Source organism: Toxotes jaculatrix, chromosome 12, assembly GCF_017976425.1.
Source record: "Toxotes jaculatrix isolate fToxJac2 chromosome 12, fToxJac2.pri, whole genome shotgun sequence".
Classification (NCBI taxonomy): Eukaryota; Metazoa; Chordata; class Actinopteri; family Toxotidae; genus Toxotes; species Toxotes jaculatrix.
In genome coordinates, this window is record NC_054405.1 from 14,282,783 (window position 1) to 14,301,311 (window position 18,529).

The following is an 18,529-nucleotide window of genomic DNA, read 5'->3' on the forward strand; positions in this document are numbered from 1 at the left end:
AGTTACTCCAGTCTCTGCAGCACATAGTGTGAGGTGTGTGCATGTGGAAGACTGTGTATGTGACTGTGTGGTGGGGGGGGGGGGGGGGGGGGGGGGGGGGGTATCAGTTAAGGGGCAGTGCCAATAAGTGAAGGGTCTGATCTATCTTAATCTCCCTCCCATTATTACCTCAGAGAAGACAGTGAAATGAAAATACCTTCATTGGCCTGTTTCTTTTGCTTTCTCTCTGTTCTCTATTTCACCCTCTGAAGAGTTTGCTGATCTGTTTTACTCTTCGTATGTTAATTCTTCTGTTTTGTTTTGTTTTGTTTTAACATTTTACAACCCTTCAGCCTGTGAGTTTTAGCATGTTGTTCAGTTAAAAATGTGCTCTGGCATCGAGGGCATGCTACAAACCAACAGTTCAGTCCAAGATGGGCCACTTGTTAAGACGGAAAATACGACAGTGCAAAACCTTACATTTTGTTAACGTAATGTAATGTGCTGTAACCTGACTGTAAGACAAACTGAAGCTTTCATGTAATGTTCAAAGATCCCCAGAAAGTGGAAAAAAAACAAGAGCTACTGTGAGCTCAGAGGGGGATAGAGTCATTGCTGGTGTGTAAGAAGGACAGCCAAGCACTGACTTAGATTTTCTGCCAACATTATACAAAAATGTACAGCAAAACCCTGCATGTGTCAATGACAACCTTGAGTTGGATAGTGTGGTATCTACTCCTGAGGGTAAGGTCCTGCCTGTGAGCAAGCAGAGAAGTAATGGTCAGACTTTATTTTGATTGCCCACAGCTGAAACTCAAACTCACATCAAGTGATTGTAATGCATCAGTGAAAAAAAAACATTTTCACTCTATGGGTCAAGGTTTATCTGAGGCATTGAGTTAGTGTTAGAAATAGGGTCAGTTTGGGTTGAGGATTGGAAGGTTGAACTGTCTACATAAGATAAGTGGTCTGAACTGCGCTCACCTTTGGGTTGGGTGCCCACATCAATGTTCAATGTCATCATGTAATTGTTCTTCTACTGACAATTGGCTAAAGGCTATGCACACTTGTTAGACTAATGCTAGAACACTGGTAACTGAGAAGCATGTCGAATGTGTTAAAGCTTCTTGGACAACTGTAACCAGACTGGACATCATTTGAAAGGTCAGTGCCAAAAATCAAATAACCAAGCATGGTGCAAAAAAAAAAAAGCACAGAATGAAAGTCAATAACAAATAGGCAAATCTCTGTTTGTTAAACAATTACCAAAAAAATTATTTTTACAAGGAGAATTTTTTTATATCAGTATTTTGTTTTGTTTATACTGTTATGTTGTCCATATCCCTGTGAGAATATCTGTGTGTTCGTTATAATTAATGACCGCATTTGACCAAAAACAGCACATTTGAAAACTCTTCTCAGCATCTACATCAATAACAGGTTGGGTTCAACTGCAAACAGCGATACTGGGAGTAGAAATGCTTTTTATACTGAAACCAGAGAAAAATAAAAGGGCTGTTGCTTGGTTTATAAGAAGAGGAAGCGGAGTGGATTGAGAAGGTCTGGTGGGATACAGTCAGTTCTTTTCTTGCAGGTGTATTATCGTGTGTATGTAAGAAAGCCATTTAGACAACAAAGGATCATACGCCCATTACGGAAAGGGGAAATACATTTATTTGGAATGCTGATGCATAAACTCCCTTCATTAAAAATGATGCCAGGGACAAAGCAGAGCTGACAGGGATCCCCCAGAGTTAGGAAGATCCACATGACTCCATATGGAGTTTTAGAATGTGCAGCCTTATTTACTAAGACAAGCAATAATTATTGCCATTTGCAAAGACATAATAGGTGGAAATTTATGTAGTTTAGCGCCTAATTTATTAAGTACATTTATGCAAATCAAGTCAAAGGCAATTTTCCAATTTAAATACCAGAGGCACAACCGGAGTCAAGAGTCTCAAAGCAACAGACAGCAAAGGGGAGAGGGTAGACTGTGATTCCCTACTGTACCAGTCACCACTCAACAAGCCACAAGAGAACAACTGATAATTAAAATTCATTACTAAAACAAATAAACATTATAAATGGTTAACATAATGACTAAAAATACTTTCAGTGATCAAATAATTAACTGCAACAAGCATGCTAAAAAGTCGTGCTTGTACACTCAGGTTAGCAGATGGCACTCTTAACAAATGTAAGTGCATTAGCGGTGCTTTGAATTTGTGTCTCTGATTACATCATTGTCCTGATTTGAAGTTTAATGAGTTTTTACATGATGCCTCCAGCTAAAACTAAGAAGCAGAACTGAATAGTCCTGAAATGGTCACAAGACAATGAAGACCTGAGATTAGAAAACAGACAGCAGAGACTTGTAATGGAGTATAGCATGGACTGAAGACATAAAGCACGGCCTGCAAAAAACCTTGATGTTGAATACTCAAATGCAACCAAGGTGATTACATGAGGTTTTTAAGCTGCGATCAGACTCCATTAGCACAGGAACAGCAGGCACAACATTCTTTGGTGAGCCACAACAGTGATGAAGCTCACTGCTTAAAATCTTTTGAAACAAAGTGTTAACAAATGTCTTTTGGAAGAAATTGTCAATCTATTTTCATTTGTTCCAAGGTCTAATTAGTACGCTATGTCTGAACTGGAAAGACTAGGACTCCTCAGGAGCTCACAAAGTAGCTGCCAACTGGAATCTACCACTGTTTCAATAATTGTTACCTTCTAACCATGTATTATTGCATTAAATTTAAAACAGTGCTTCAGGTTGGCATAACTGAAAACCCCTGGACATCGTTCACATGTGAATCTTGAACTGAATGATTCTGACTTACACCAAAGCACCCAAGGCAAGAGCTTGTACAGTAGAAGTTTAGCTCCAGGAGCAGGCAAATGGATTCTTGGAAACACATACACAAAAAAGGGAAGGGTACAGTGTATTGCTTATTCCTTGCTTTTGGGCAGATAACACTGGCAGTAAGAGAAATGCAGGAAGGGCCTCTTAGGGTTTACAAGGGTTTATTTGCTGCTGAGATGTCAAACTGTGTGCTGTAAAATATTGCTTGGTGATCTCCCCTGGTTAACCCATGTTCAAAGAACTGAAGTGGACTACCCCATTTCTGGTGAAAATGTATCTGTGATGGCTTTCGGCTAGAAAACCAGAACAGCTAGACCTTTAAAAAAAAGACACTTGCTGGCAATGAATATACAAATCTTGGAGCCAAGAGAAAGATTAACTACTGCTTGGTTTTACATTTTGGCCTGCATGAATTAATTTGAGGCACTCGCTGAGATTTAATGGTGTACTCAAAAAGTTTCTCAGTGGCTCAGTGTGGACCTGTCATTACTGCACAAATAATCACTCACTGATCCATGGCGCCTCAGAGCAGAAGGCTTCACCATGCATTATTGACTCACCTACAGAGACAGAGATAGAGAGAGAAGCAAAGAGAATGAGAGAAAATAGAAAAACAGTGGTTATCACCTTAAAGCAACAAATTCCAGATCATTTCACACAGTGAATTTTACCACCACTGTTTTAACTTATGTCCGTTGTGCGACTGTACCATGAGGTGAAACTGTATTCTTAATATTAAAAATGACTGCATGTGGCATGCCTAAAGAGTGGCATCAATAAATGCATGCACATTCACACAGCAATCAGGTCCCCTTTCCTTCATAATGGAGAGTAAACAGTGAAGGAGGATCAGAGGAGAGACAATCCGTCTTTTCCTGCTGAGTGACTGATAGAGATTATAGAGGGGGTGGAAGTGTGCTTATTAGGAAAGAAAGGATGCATGTGTGTATATTTATGTATATGTGCTTCTAAGGATGTGTGCAAGAGTGCAAGTGGGCGGATGAGATCTTGGCATCTTGTAAAATGCTGAGAGATGCGGTTCAGTGTCAGTGATCACTGGCAGCTCCAGATGATGAAGGAGGCTCTGTTTTCTGCTTTTTTTTTTATTTCATTGTATTTGACTGTATTTGTATTTGCATCTATTGATGACGGATTGTGCAATGCATAAATGACAAGTCTAATAAATCCATTAGACATTTCTTGAAAGCCTGGTTCCACTTGCTATGTAAATGGCTTGTGTGTGTGTGCGTGTATAAGGCAGTACAAGAAAAAGACAGGGGGAAAAAAAGGTAAGCATGGACAGAGAGTGAGAGCAGAAGGGTAATGAGCCCTGGTCTGAAGTCAAAAGCAAAGTAGAGGCTCATCTCCTCCAATCAGACGACAGCAAAGCTAATGAGGCACAAAGATGAATCCTTAAGAAACCTTGCTATAGCTTTTACGCCAACTGGTAGCTTGCACATTAGCTTGGGTCATTGACGTAAAGCCTAACATTAGACAGTCAAACTCACCTCAGTGAACAAAGTGATTTTTAGCAGGTGGGAAATAGTTACTTTTCTTCAGTAAACCCATTAATGCCTCTGTGAATTGACTTAACGTCATCATGATCAAACACCCAGTCACAGCTCGCTCTGCTGGTGTTGCCGTGGTGCGACAAGCTCAGTCCTACCTGCTGCAGGAAGCTGAGAAGTGTGAGTGGAGGAGCACATCCTGAGATGTGCAGCTGCGCTGACATGGATAAAGACACACTAATGTGTTAATGGATGCTTTACCCATCAAGACGCATCCGGAGTAAGTGCTGACATGGTAAAAGTGAGCATGTGTGTGTGGGCGGCTGTTCGTGTTCATGTGCACCCAGCTCTAATGTCTCACCACATGTGGTTATCACATGTGAAGCTGTACTGCGGGCATAGAAGCCAGAGAATGACAATTTCTGATAGTGGACCAGAATAAGGATCCATGAATTATTAACATATTAACATATTAGTTTCATGATCTTCACTCATTCAGGCTAAATAACTGACATGCCAGACACACACAAAAACAAAATTCTCCATGTCTGCCCTACTAAATTACTGCTTGTGTGTATATACACTGTGATACGATTGATATCACTAATTACACAGCCTCAGAGTTCAGTCGGTATCTCCGTCCATTAACTTTTTGTTAAAACTTTATAAATGTAAGGACAGGACAGGGAAGTGCATGGTAAGCACATCACCATTATCAAACACACTCACAGCTTCATCCACTCAAGAAAGACCAAAATATCTGAAGTCATGTTTCTGTCTGAGCACAACCTCAGAGCAGCCTTGTGACTGCCTGTAAATCCCCCGGATGATTACAGCACACAGCATAGCAGCAGAAGGAGGAAATAGTGTGTGTGTGTGTGTGTGTGTGTGTGTGTGTGTATACTTGTATTTGATAAATGAGAGGAAGAAAGAAAAACTGCTACTAAATTCTTTTTGTTTTCATTGTTATTATAACATCCCATGTATCATCACCAGGACTACTTGTTCTTAGGATTTGCACCTGTTTTCTTATTTGTAATTTTCCAGGTCTGCATGGAAGTCTAGCACTAGTGTGAGTAGTACATAATGCATTACAGTTAACATACTAATTAATTAGGCATAGTCTGGGGCCTGTTTGTCTTAGCCTCATAAACCCACAGTAGAAAAAGTTAAGACCAATGAAAATGGTGGACTTGTCCAATCAAAAGTATTGAAAGTTCACAATGAAGTGCAAGTGTAGGAGAGAACTGTCAGTTTCCTTCTGTACACCCTTCTTCAAACGACTACTTGAAATTAATTGTACCAGATGACGATGAAATTGTGAAACTGTGGGCTGGCGTTGCCGGGCTTTTTTTTCTCCCCCTCCCTACCTCCCTCCCTCCCGTGTGAATAAAAGCTGTTAAAAGCAGAGTGGAAGCAAAAGTGCTGAAGAGATGGCAAGAAACCAAGAGACACTACACACTAAAATATGACTTGTTAGAAGAATAAAACTCCTCTGAGGGTGGCCCATTGGTCTGGGATGCCACATGGTTCGTATCCAGTGTATTGGGTTTGGCCAGATCTTTATAGCGCATACATTTCCCCTTTCTCTGTCATTCCATATTTTCAAGCTGTCCAATAAAGTCAAAAAGCAAAAATAAATACTTAAAAAGACCCACAAACCTTCTTTTATGTTCATAAATTAAACAGATTTATATGCACATAAATAACTAAATTATAACTTATTCTCCAAAATCCCAATAACCAAGTTTATATTAACTGTGTATTTGTTGTAATATGACAGTCTGTTGCTGTTGACCTGATTAAATAAACTGTACTGAATTTGAGGACATTGTCTCCCAAGCTGCTGCTTCAGTAAACTACCACATCTTAAATTTTCTTTAAGAATAGTAAAGTATCTTTTAAAAATGCAAAGAATTTACACTGAAAGATGAGAAATCCAGTGGTGCTATTAAGATTTTTTGTTATATTTTATGCGTGGACAGTATCACTATTTAGAAGGTCCATAAGGAAAAAAAACTATTATTGCTGAAGAAAACTGTGTATTTTAAAAATGGATTCAAATCTAACAAAAGCGTGCCATCAAACCATTTCAGAAAATGTTCTTGGAAGCTAAAGTTGTCATTATTTTATCCTGAATTCTTTTACTTAAAGACTCCATTAGTGTTATGTAGTACAAAAGCTTGCTTTTTGTATTCAGGTGCAGCAGTCTTAAGTGTAGTTCTACAGAAGTGGCCTCAGGTAGTCATCAAATTACATTTACGCATTTGGCAGTTTTCACTGTATGTTTCTGTTGTATGGCATCATGCTACATAAAAGAAATATAATTACTTTTCAGAAAAAAATGTTAGATGATAATTGCATTCCTGGTTTACAAAAATCAGCAGTACCACAAATTATCAAATTACTTAAAGCGTAACTTAACCTCAGGCTGAAAAGCAGCATGTCATTGCCCTCTCTCGCAAAAAGTTGCGAGCCTGTTTTACCTCTGACCACAATCAACAACACTGATGGATGAAGTGAGAAGTGTGATCTGTGACCACACCCAACAGCGAACTCATTGGGTCCTGCAGTGCATCTGCACATCACTGCACTAAGGTGAAAAGCGAAACTACTGGTGGTGAAAAAAAAAAAAAAAAAAGATTTCTGTAGAGTGTTCTTTAAGAAATGTTTTCTTCTAAGTTCTTTAGTTCTTTAATAAATGAAAGGCAGAATTACGCAATTCTTTGATAAACTGGCTTGTAGAGAGATTCTAACATATTTCAGACTTATTGATGTGGTAACATCAGATCTGCCAAAAAATCAAAAACTTACTTTTCTCTGAAAACTGAGAGAAAACTATGCTTCTGCGTGTTTTACGGTCTTTCAGGGCCCAGTGATAATTTTTTTTTTTGGCTCATGTAAAGTGGGCTGTGGAATGGATGAGCTTAAATGACTGTTCACAAAGTTTCAAGAGGTGGAAAATCACGGTAGGAACATTCCTGCTCCCAGGCTCAATCGATTCTCAGTGGATGTTTTTCAAGTTGAAAACCTTGCAGTGAATATAAACCTTGTTTGACTTAGTCTTTCTACTTCATGTGAAAGTGAGAGATAACTACTGAAGACCAGATTTGATCCACCAAGGTCCTATCCATATTTACTGAATTAAAAACACTCTCTTCAAACCAAAAGATGAAAGGCTTGCCCTTCTCAAACTCACATCCTGACATTACAGGATATTATACTGTATTATGTCCTCAAAGAATCATGTTGTTTAGACTCGTATTTTCAAAAGCAGCAGCATCAATGAGTACCTCACTGAGTAATCTGTAGCATCTGCCGGCTGCTGCTAATGACCAAGGGTTTTCAATACTAGCTGTTAACTGTGTTCTGTATCTGACATAAATAACAAAAGCACATCAATAGGTGTTCAGGAAGTAACAATTAAGTAGTACACGAACCATGACAAATGTATATCATAAAAACTTTTTTGCTACTTTGAACTGAGATCAAAATGCCTTGTCATGCCAGTAATGCTAAATGCTAACGCTCAGTCTCAAGATAAGGTAATTAGCAGCTCTCTAAAAGATTTTAATTATAAAGGGATGTGAAATATTCTCAGATGTGTGTGAAGGTACTTCAAGGTGAGATCATTCAAAGAAAACAAATAATTCTTGACTTGGAGTGACAAATTCACAACATCTAATTACAGAGCAGAACTTGCCTAAAGATTTTCTGACCATTAGAGTTTGGTCAAATGATCGATATTAGGAAAAAGTCAATATATAGCCTGTGTATTTCTAATCTCATAACCGAGACTCTAGTTTCCCCTGGAGACATCCAGTATCCCATTATGTTAAATGTCAAACCGTATCATCACCCACGTTTCCTTCTTTGTGCGCAAACTGATAAAGTGATGGTGTACACAGTCGCAAAATCAACATTCACTGTCTGTAATTTATTATCAAAACAATGCATGTACATTGCTGGTTGCTGAAAAGAAGCTTAAACATTGCCCTTCCTCTCATAGACTCTCATTTGCTTTTCTCACATTTTCTCACAATACATCTTGAGCCAAACAAACACAATTGTTGTTGTTTTCAATTTACATTCTGTTTTGTGGAACTTTTATTTCAACTGGCAAACAGTAATTTTCTCCATCAGCACGTGTGTGCTTCTGTCTCTGCACACGCCCACATACTGTATGTTTACCCGTGTGCACAGAAACTGGGTAAAGTGCCCAGCATAATGTTGCAGTGTGTCTGAAAGTCTTGGTTAATTTAGATCTCAATGTCTGTGGAAGCAGCCTGAAAACCTCGGCTCTAGTCCAATCAACTCTGTCAGCAGCCAAAGACTAAACTCTGTCAATTTCCACACTTTGTAGTTCGCTGTGTTTCTCTGCTCTTTACCACAAAAACCTCATCGCTTTTGCCCTGAAGCATAAAAACTGCAAAATAACTGAAACCTTGTTTGAAGCTAATGTTTGTGGTTTCTTTCATTTTATTTTTCTCATGAGATATTCTGCTAATAATGCCACAGAGAAAACTGCATTTTTCAACTTACAGCATGTTCAATACCACATAGTGAAAAGCCACAGTTTTAAACTATACAAAGACACTTAGGAGCCTTGACATGCAGTCAGTCAAAGAAGCTTTCCCTCAGTTTATTTTCCTGTCTTTTTGTTGCACTAAAATGGATTTATTTATCTTTCTTAATGGCATATTCTAAAAGATTTGAGAGGATCTGAAAAACCTGGTGAGAAAAAAAGGAGGAAGAATGTTAAAATGGTAAACATATTCATGCAGCGATATGTTTCCTTTCCCCATGTGGGCAGAACTTCTTTATTGGGCTGTACTTAGCGGGCTGAAACAGTATTTTCCCGATGTCTTTGGGATTTATTTCTTATCATTATCTGAGTCTGCTGTGCAAAGAAAAACAGGAAGTCGCAAACTGATAAATCATGGGAATTCTGGGGTCGTGCTGAGCAGACGGGACCTCAAATGTCATATTCATGCGTAGAATTGAGGCTAAAACCCTCCAGAGTAAACAACACCACTTACTCTCTCATGCATCTTCAAACAAGCCTTCTACATCCTCGCTTTGGCTCTTAATTTATGGTTTCCACACTAAAATCATGTATGCTTATATAACAAACTAGGAGGCGTTAGAATGTGAAATTAGCAGGGAATTAAACAGCAGTTAAGTCAGAATCTGTAAGTCACAATTTTGCTTGCATCCAAAAAAAGACAAAATAGCATCTACCTTTTTGCAGTAAACATTTTCTTCCTTGACATCTCTAAAAAAGAAAATCCTGCATGGCTCCAGCTTGAAAATGAGCTCATCTACTCTCACTTGAGAGAAGCATTGCTAACATCTTCAGCCCATGCACAGCCTCACACACACAGTACAGATAATCCCTACTCACTGTGTGATCTGCTTTTGCCTACAACTATTTTCAGGCTGCTATCAGCATATTGTGAAAGAAAATTTACTGTGTTGTAGTGTCAGTAGATGTGACTTCTGTCTATGACTTTTACATTCCAGACTGAAGTATATAAAGATTTTAAAGTATTACTAAACTATTTTTATAATCAATGATAAAAGTAGTTTAGAAATCGTACAGAAGCAGTTTTAAATAAACCTTTCAGGCTGATATTTGCAGTCAAAGTGAAGTCACAGTTTCTTTAAATTTTTAGCCTCGAACACTTGTAGAAACCTCACCTCCTGCCTGAAATCTGAGCTCTAAATCACTGCTGTGCTGAATTAACTTAGCGCCAATGGCCCCACGCCACAGAATAATTGGGCAGATTTTTGGGTCCGATTCTCTGCTCCCAATAGTCCCGGGGGCGCTCCTGATTCAATGCAGGTCTGGACCGATTATCTGCCCAAATGATCCTGTAGTGTAAGGGGCTTACAGACATAATCTCAGCGTTACCGACTGGATCAGAGTCTCCCCGATTTTGATTTTTGGAAACCTGTAGTTTGAAAGGAGGAGCGATCGAATATTGAGCAGAAACCCGTAATAGCCAATGAGAGAGAGCTGACCCACAAAGTGTCATCAACCAGATGTTGCTGATGATGACTATTTTGCTCTGAAGTCACATTCAATCACATGAGTTTCTGTGACAAGTCTCTGGATTCGCCACTCTGACAGAGTGTCTTGACTGAATCGTCTTTTGTGTGCATTCTTATGATTAAAATACTAAAAATCCTCTAGTGTGCACAAGGGCTTAAACCACTAACACACAAACACACAGACACACATAAAAACACTCTTTCCCTCCACTCTCTTTCTCTCACACATAAACACACACAGAGCTATAGACATTTAAACAGAGAGTGTTGGGTTACTGATAACAGCTCTAATATATTTCTAATGAGGCACCTGCCAGGCTGTAGAGGTGCTAATTTACTAGTAGATTCAGCTGAACAGCTAGACTCTCTTCAGCTCAGCGGGAGACATGGACACATACGGAGAAAGAGAGGGAGAGAGAAAATTTATGGAATTTTTACCTGTCAGATAGTAACAGATATAATAAAACACTAATTAGGTCAGATTAAAAAAAAAGAAAAAAGAGAATGTTATTTGTATTAAGGCGTACTTCAACAACATTACCAGCACTACCTGCCAAGCCGCACCACAGGATGTAAACACAATAACTATGCAACAACTAGTACAGCAACACACAAACAACATCTAAGTTACATTTTCCTCTGATATTTAAATATGATCTGAATACAGATATTCTACACAGATAATACAAAAAAATCCATCACACTCTTTGCATTTACACATAGCTCCTACAAGAATCCTTTTTTAATATCATTTTTCATGTGAACCATGCAAAGCAGTGGAGCAGGTGGAGAGATAGCACAGTCAATAAAAACGTATAGCAGGTGCAGACTCAGTCTGTATTTACTTTTCAGCTGAAAGGAGTGAGAAACATCATCTTTAATGGCTTATTTCTTAGGATGCATCAGATACCTCAACAAGTTGGTTTTGCTGCAAGTGTTTCCAGCCTTTAGAGACCTCTTGAGTATCAATGAGCGGAAAGAGTAATTACAGGTGGGAGGAGATCACATGGCACTTCTTTAGTAAAGCTGTAGGGAAGACTGTGTGTGTCTGTGTCATAATGTCTCAACATGGTGAGCACTACTTGTCACTACTGCTGTGCAGACTGCATTTGCACCTGGATGGCTCTGGCTGACATCCATTCGCAATTTAAGCCGGACTTCATCCGGAGGTGATCTGGCAAACGCGATCACATTCGCATTACAGTGCATGTTATGGGCACTGACAGCACATCTTGCATCAATGTGCATTTTTTTCTTTGCACAGGTATCCAGATCCAGATCATATTACCAGGAGTAAACCTTCCACTTGAGTATGCCGAGCACTTCCTGGCCTTTTAAAAGTTACATTAAGCAACTTTTCAACCTTGAGGCACAACTGTGGATCCAGCTTTGTTGATGCCTCCCCCAACACTTGTCACTTGTTTGGCTTCTAAAGAATTTCTGTCTTCCTCCAACATGTTTCAGTGCTCAAAGGCTCAAATCTGCACCGTCTTACTTTAGTACATTTTCCAGTATGCAATAAAGTCTGGTTCACATCCTTTCTTAATTTTGCAAATACTTTTGATATAAACCATATTTAGTCACTGTTCTCACTTGTCTGTACTATGTCTCAAAGTCACATGTTTTTTTTTTCTTTATCTGGTCAATGTTGTCCCCTTGGAACTCAGATGATTATGTAGAGCTTCTCTGATAATGTCACCTGGGCCACAGGTGCGAATTAAGCATTTTTTGTCTAGAAGTCACCCTACAGTGTGTATGCATTTGTGGGTGTGCGTGCATGAGTGTGTGAGAGGGAGACGCAGAGGGCGTAATTGCAAAAAGAGCAAAGGTAAGAGATATGTTTGCTGTACCCAAAAGACCAAGGTGAGACAGCAGGCTGCTAAAGAATTGATGAGCAGAGGGGGGACATGTTTCACCTAAGACTTTTCCTGCTGTGATACATGTCCTCCATGATGACTTCCTGTCATCAATATCATTACATCCTGCTGAGGTGAGTTGACAGAGGTATCTGGTCTGTACTCATAGTCCCCTGCGCTGCGCCAAGGCTCACTGTGCATGGCTTTGAGAGAAAGGAATGTGTGTTTGTGAAGGGCATGGGAGGATTTTACGGGGATGGTACAGTGAATTATTCATTTCGTAATAGGCTTCTCCTTGCTCATAATCCAATTGTAAATGTCTTGCTTGCATCTCAGGTTGACTCTCCTGTTGTTTATACCATCAGCTGGGAGTCCATAAGTCCATTTGTTGTTTAAAAATGTGCCCTGCGAACAAAGGTCACCTGAGATGACTTGATAAGTTTATTTACCTTGACTATCCACTTGAAGATTAAAACTCTTCATTATAAAAAGAGAATAAACATAGAAATAGTGGTGAGCATGTTAAAGTAGGCCCCAAGCTGAAACAAACAAAATGCAATAACAAAATGAAAAATATGAGCCCTAACATTACCTTGAAGGTACCGGTAGAAAAATAGTTACTGAGAAAGCAAAGGTCTCCGAATACAGACATGAACACACACACACACACACACACACTGTCTTCTATAACAAAACACAAGCTCATGCTAATTACAGAATTTCCCCCCAAAAATTCTAATTGCTAAATGTAATGATGATTTGCCCAAGATGACTATAACACAAGAAATGCAGACCTGTTGATAAAAAATCTGTATCACATATTAAACAAGAAAACAATGACACAAAATTATTGCGATTAACACCGAAGAGACAAAGCAATCAGAGACAGAGACAAAGCAAACAGAGACAGACAAAAAAACAATGAAAAGCAGAAACACTCACAGGTGGAATGCTTCTCGGTCACCTGTGTGGAAAAAAGCAACTGTTGTGTAAACCTCCCTACAATCTGTCAAAACATTATATCAGCAGGTGCTCTGTGATGTAGCAAATCATATTTCAGTGGTTGACTGAAGGAGAGCCGTTCCAATACCACACCGATGTCCTGTCAAATCACAGGATAGTTGCCAATAACAAGAACCTTCTGGCTGGAAACCAGTGAATCAAACTCAAAATCCAATACTTCAGACACAAACTTAATCACAGCTAAAGAAAAGACCCTATTGAGGATCCTCAGCAGCTAGTGTGTGTAAAGAAGAGGGATATTTCTGCAGGAGGTTCAGACTCCAAGACTCCCATCTGATAATAACAACAGCTGTGGGAGAAGTGATAATAAGTGAAGATATGACATAAGAAATAACAAATAGTTTGAAAAGGTGAGGGAAGAGGATTTGACATTATCCCACTCTCACCATTTCCTGAACTTCCCACCATTTCTTGTGCTCCTTACCTCTTACCCTCATTGTCTCCACTATGCCCCTCACAGCTTTAACAGCTTTTCATTGAAAGAATACAGATGAAATACAGAGAGATAACGGGGTGTTACCTGATCAAAATGGAATTTAAACTATAAATGTGGAAATGACAAAGTGGTCGACATGGCAGAGCAAAATAAGTAAGAAGACACTACAGTACTTATGAATAATAATAATAACAGTGGAATACCAGAATATCCAGTGATTTAAAATTGGATTTTTTTCCCCTGCCACAGTTCTCACTGAACTGGGTCAGGTATGCACTTTTTTCACAGCAGAATACCTTGAATAAAAAAAAAAAAAAAACCCTCAGAGACTGTGTACCTTTTGATCTGCCTACAACACTAGCCTGCACATTCATGCAAATCTTGTCTATTGTTTGCAGTAGTTTTTGCTCTGACAGGTTTTGAATGTAAACACAAAATGGTCACCCTAATCTGATATATTGCTGCGGTAATAGTGTAAGGAACCTTTTTTTTTGACACACAAAACAACCAGACTGAAAGAAAATCAGGACAGAGGCAATGCAAATGAGAGTTATGAGAACACCAGACCGGCCTGTGTTCTTGTCATGACAGTGAAAACGCATTAAAAGCATCACCCCATCACCCCCTATTCGGACCCCTTAAGACCACTTAGATGGAGGACAATACAGTTGGTGAGTCCAAATAGTAGAGAAACTCAAAGTATAGATTCAACCGCCACCTGCCTCTTACAGTCTTCAGTAACCATGGAAACAAAGAGATTTTAAAGAAGAAAGATGGGTGAACTGGGAAGACTGAACTCTGTATAGTGCGGAGGGATGGACGGACAGATGGATCAAATTATTATATATATTATAATTCAGAGTATGCACAGAATGGATTGTTTTTAACTTCTCTCTCATGCGCCTGGTATCACATGGAAGGCTTAAAGCCATCACTCAGGAAATGTTCATGAGCAAAACATTCGATAATCTAAAGGATGTTACATAGTAGGAACCCTAAAATGCCAACCACTGATAGTGATTCACTTCTGTGTTAATTCAGGGCAGATAAACAGCTGAAATAATAAAATAATAATGTGCGTATTTGACAATGGGAGGCTTTTGGCTTGGCCTTTAAAATGCCATCCCTCTCAGCAGTACCTTTATTTTCATTTTAGAAGGAACAGCTACCAGCTACTAATATGTCACATCTGAAAAGGCCTGAAATACTGCAAATTTTGGACATGAAACTTAACCTAGTATTTTGTAAGATGTTCTCAGCTGAGTTGTGGTATGAACTGAGTCAGAAAGCTTTTTCTTTTTTCACTGAACTCAGACATGGAAAGATGATCATAGAAATGTTTTAAATCAGTCTCTGTTTATGCCTTTATAACTGTCTTAAACTAAAACAGCCTTTGGTGTGCCTTTATTTTTCCAATTTCTATTTTTTGTATCATTGGTCTGGTAAGTTACGATCGCTAATCAGAAATTCCTATTCCTAATAATCAGAAATGACTCATCCTCTCAGATTTCCTCATAAATGTATTTTTTTGTCAGAAGCAACACTGCCTCCATTTACATTTTTGTTATTTTGCTGGTGTTCTCATCCAGAGCAATTAAAATGAGTGCAGTGGTATTTACCAGTAAACAGGATGTAATATGACAATCTTTTGTGCCATAACCTGCGCTGAGCTTCCAATCAGAAACCTCATTCGGATGTTGAAAACAATGATGTACCATCTTACAAATGATTACCAATGAAACACGAAGCTACACATCAGAAACCAGCTACCTGAACTGAATGTTGGAGTGCCACTGTGTGCGACAGTAAGAAAGGATAGGGTTTTGGTGTCTTATTCACAGAGAGTTTTATTAGTCTCTAATCTTCCAGACACAGAAAATGATTTCCATCTGCCCAGCTGCCCTCCTGCCCGGAATCAACACTGCTTTGCTTACAAACATCAAATGATCTAATGCAGTGGTCCGCAATCTTTTCAAGCTGTGAACATGAAGATGCCAACTCATCCAGCATGCATAAAAGGGAGGTGAACAATCTGACTGAGGTGGAAATTAAAAAAAAATAATACTGACAAAACAGACCAGTTAATTTGTGTGCTAGAAATATGTTTTGTTAGCCCCGAAACGATCTTACAATCAGCCACATCTATCCTGTTATGCCTGTACCACATGTTATTAACCCCATCGTTTACAGTTGAATTGTCTAAGCTGGTATTGATACAAGTTATTGATCGAATAGACACATCCTCCTCTCCAGTCTACGGGCAACGTCAATTATCTTCGCTCAGTTTATTCATGGGATTTCTGCTGCTCCCATTATTTACTTCCTGTAAATAATGAATGGCTAACAATCACGGCATTAACACCCAAACACAACACCAGTGACAGTAACTGTAAATGTTCAGACCTCAAGGTTAACTGGGTACTGCTTGTTCCTCTAAGTCATTCATTATAGTTTAGATTATTGGAAGTGGAACAGTCGATCAGTAATTAGTGTTTACTTTCCCACATGGCCATTCCAGTTAGGGCTAAGCGTATGGTTAAGTGTATGATGCATTTACATATGATGGCATAGCTTAGCTGGCAATAATGGGCTTGTAAAATTATAACAATCCTGTTTAATGCAATCTCCCTTTAAATGGTAGGCCTGTACTGATACTACTGATTGTGGAAAAAAAAAAACAAAAAAAAAACAAAAAAAAAAAAACAAAGAGATAGAAAGTATACAGCCACCTGACGTGACTCGCAGCCCAGTGTGATGGCAGCCATCTATCATGTTACTATTCTCCAGCATACTTTCAACACCTGCAACTGTGGCCCCTCTGTATTCCCTTCATAATTATTCAAGGTCATTTGTTGATGAAAGAAAAGTAAAGAGCGCACTGCGAAGCCAGAGAAGGTCAGGGGTTTTTGGAATGACGATGTGAGGGCTTGAATCATCAAGGGGACTAAAGAGCTTCGAAAGGCTCTTCTATTTTGCATCCTCTCTTTAAGTGTGCAATAATAATATGAAGGCTTCAGCTTGTAACAAGACATGTCTGCTTAACATTACATAAAGGGCTAAAGTAGAATAACTCTAAGGAATAATTTGCCAACTAAAACGGCTTAAAAAAAAAAAAAAGGAGTACGAAGGAGTGCACTGGATTTAGTTTCTCTGTGGGGTAACTTGTCTGGTACAAAACTGCTCTTGAATCAGAGACTGACCTTGGACCTGGAAGACAGATAGGAATAGGTACATCATCTTTCTAATTCAATGCTGCAACCTACTTCTCTAGAACAGCAAAAGACTGTAAGCACCGCATATATATGTGTGTGTGTGTGTGTGAGAGAGAGAGGGAGAGAGAGGAGGCCAAGCTCCATTTCGGAGTTGTGCCTTAAAGACGGTTTGCTGATTAAGGCATTTAAAGAAAATTAGCCTCACAGTCACCATAAATCTCTGTGCTTTTCTTTAATGAATGCTGCAAATCTCATATTCCATTTCTCATTTGCATATGAAAAGCATCACCTTCACTTTCACTATCTCTGCGTTGCACAAACTGAATTGCAATTCAGTAAATGGGGGGAAGCAAAAACATTTAAGTAGCGACATGTAGCGCAGTTTGTGTCAACATCTGCATATAAATTTGTACCCGAAACACGACTCGGGAGTCTGAAGTGGACAAGCTCGTTCAAACCTTGGTGAACCTTCCCTCTGATTACAAAGTTATTATGCATCGGCAGACGAGGGGTAGTTATGACGCTCTATCATCTCAGATGATCCATATGAACTTAGCACTATCATTCATCACTTCAGTGGCTAACAAAATATTGTGCTAAATGAGAATAGGAAAGCATTATCAACTGAAGACAACATAGTCTGTGTTTCAGTTTGATGAATATTTGGCTTTTTGGGAGTAAACAATCACGCCGCAGATGACTGCTGAGGCAAAAGGGAGGGATAGGGCAACATCTGCATGGCATTCACAAAGGCCCTAACTTAATGGAAGTTTGAATTACCATTTAAATAGGATTTCTTTTGGGGGAAGGGGAGACGTCATAGAGAAAGATAAATTACATTGTAAACAATGTCAAAACAGTTTAATGACACATATGAAATGAAAGTACACACTCCGTGCTTTCTTAGCTACTGAGTGATATAAAGAGTGGACTGAATAAATAACAAGGCAGCCCAAGGAGGAAAAAAAGCGACTGTGCAGACTTGTTTTGTCACTGGCTGGGTCTCCACTTTTAATTGACTTGAATAAAAAACTCAATTACAGCATTCTGGCCACCGGAGGGAGAGAGAGCAAGCCACGGAGAGGGAGAGAGAGAGTGAGAGGAGGATAAAAGGGAGGGAAGGAAGCAGAAAGAGGAGTGAATGAAGCATGAGAGAGGAATGAAGGAGTTATTGGGTCAGAATGGCACCTGAGGGGGGAAATCAGGACAGCAGACAAGCTTTTATACAGGCCAGTCTGTCTCTGGGAATTACACCTCTCTGAGAGGTGAAAGAGAAGAGACCAAAAAAGAAAGGGGGAAAAAGGTAAAGTGCTTTGTCAGTACCTTCTAAGGCATTTTATGCATTTATTGTCATCTATCCTTTGTTACTCCTCAGAGACCGACTGAGATGCTGATTGAGGGTGAGGGGCACTGAATCAACTGAAAATCAGTAAGCACTCCTGCTCAGCTGAGGCGCTGATTTAGCTTCCACAGAAGTCGACAGGCCTCGTACTAGGAGAGTATTAAAGTGAAGAACATGAATAGATAAGAGGAAAACAGAACAAATGGTGAGCGTGATGCAAGGAGAAAGAAACTGAAAATTCTTTGTA

At 39.2% G+C, this 18,529-nt stretch overlaps 1 protein-coding gene across 3 annotated transcripts in view; it reads right to left on the minus strand.

The window, feature by feature from the left end:
• Positions 1 to 18,529, minus strand: part of cadm2a (cell adhesion molecule 2a) — a 195,747-nt gene that overhangs the window by 132,854 nt on the left and 44,364 nt on the right. The gene's annotated exons all lie outside the window — the stretch shown is intronic.